Source organism: Bison bison, unplaced genomic scaffold (genome assembly GCF_000754665.1).
Source record: "Bison bison bison isolate TAMUID 2011002044 unplaced genomic scaffold, Bison_UMD1.0 scf7180017864460, whole genome shotgun sequence".
Lineage (NCBI taxonomy): Eukaryota > Metazoa > Chordata > Mammalia > Artiodactyla > Bovidae > Bison > Bison bison.
In genome coordinates this window covers 6,389,802-6,391,334 of record NW_011495022.1, presented here as the reverse complement: position 1 = coordinate 6,391,334, position 1,533 = coordinate 6,389,802, and the positions used below count along the sequence as shown (strand labels likewise).

The 1,533-nt window shown below is 43.1% G+C and overlaps 1 protein-coding gene across 1 annotated transcript in view; it reads left to right on the top strand.

Annotated features, from left to right (window-relative positions):
• The window catches only part of SCRN3 (secernin 3), a 32,321-nt gene that overhangs the window by 408 nt on the left and 30,380 nt on the right, over nucleotides 1-1,533 (top strand). The window lies entirely within an intron of this gene.

Below are 1,533 nucleotides of genomic sequence, written 5' to 3'. Positions count from 1 at the left end.
TGTTTTGAGTTACAGAAACTTGCCTGCACCGATTTTTCTCGTCTGTAGTGATTCTTGCCCTAACTGTAGCAAGTTTGTGAGGATCAAACGATGAAAGCTCTTGGTGAACTAAAGCATGTCAACTCCACAAGAGCGAAGACTGTAGTTTGTTACCAACTGTACGGCGCCTGGTGCAGAAAGATGTCCGTAAACATTTGTTAAATGATGACTATATTCTAGAAACCTGTTAGTAAAGACTCTCAAGACTGCCGCTCCTAAGTGGGTTAGATGTTTTCATAATCAGGTGACCTGTTTTCTTAGCTTATTACCCTGGTTAGGTCAGATCACCTAGTGCACCTTGATGGCTCTTGAGATTCCAGGGTATTGAGGGTACGTGGCTGCTGCTGCTGTAGGTGATCCTTCAACCAATTCCTTTACCAGGATGACGTGACGTGTGATGTCAGGAGTAAACTTTGTGAGAAATGTACTCTTCTGACAAGTAATAACAGAAACAGCGTTTATATAAGTGTCCGATATGTTCTATGCATTGTGCAAAACGTTTTACACATTGTCTTATTAAATTCTCATAACAACCCTTTGAGAGATTTACAGATGAGGCAAGAGGCTTAGATAGAGATTAAATAGCCTTGCCAAAGTTAGGCAGTGGTGGAACTAACTTTGGAACACATATAGAAGGCGATTTAGGACATGAAAATCACACGAAGGACTTCCCTGGTGGTCCATTGGTTAAGAATCCGCCTGCCAATGTAGGGGACACTGCTTCTGTCCTTAGTCCAGGAAGATTCCCCCATACTGCGGAGCGTCTGAGCCTGCAGTGCACAACTACTCAAGCCCAAGCTCCTAGAACCCGTGCTCTGCAAGCAAGAGTAGCCCTGGCTCCCTACAACTAGAGAAAGCCTGCACACAGCAAGGAAGACCCAGTGTGGCCAAAAATAATAAATTAAAAAAAATTTTTTTAGAGGAAGGAAAATCACACAGAAAGGAACAGAAGCATTGGTGACCTCCTGCTGCTGCTGCTGCTGCTGCTAAGTTGCTTCAGTCCTGTCTGACTGTGCGACCCCACAGAAGAGAAAAACCCTTAGGCATTTCAGGCTGAATTTGTTTCTTTCTTACTTGAGTTATTTTGTTTTCTTTTCGATGAAATATTGATTACATTTAAATCTGTTCGTGTAAAGCCATTCTAAGTTTTGGGTAGTATAAGATGAAAGAAGGAAACAAAACAATTTGCCACTCTAGAAGCAAATTTTGCTGCTGTTGATACTTAGTTGCTAGGTTTCTGCCTCTTTGCACCCCATGGACTGTAGCCCACCAGGCTGCTCTGTCCCTGGGATTTCCCAGGCAAGAATACTGGAGTGGGTTGCCATTTCCTTCTCTAGGGGATCTTCCTGACCCAGGGATCGAACCCATGTCTCCTGCTCGGCAGGCATCTCCTGCTTGGCAAGTGGATTCTTTACCACTGAGCCGATAAGCTCTACTAAAATTGAGGATTTAAGATTTTTCCAAATTACAAATGAAGATATGATCTTGATATTA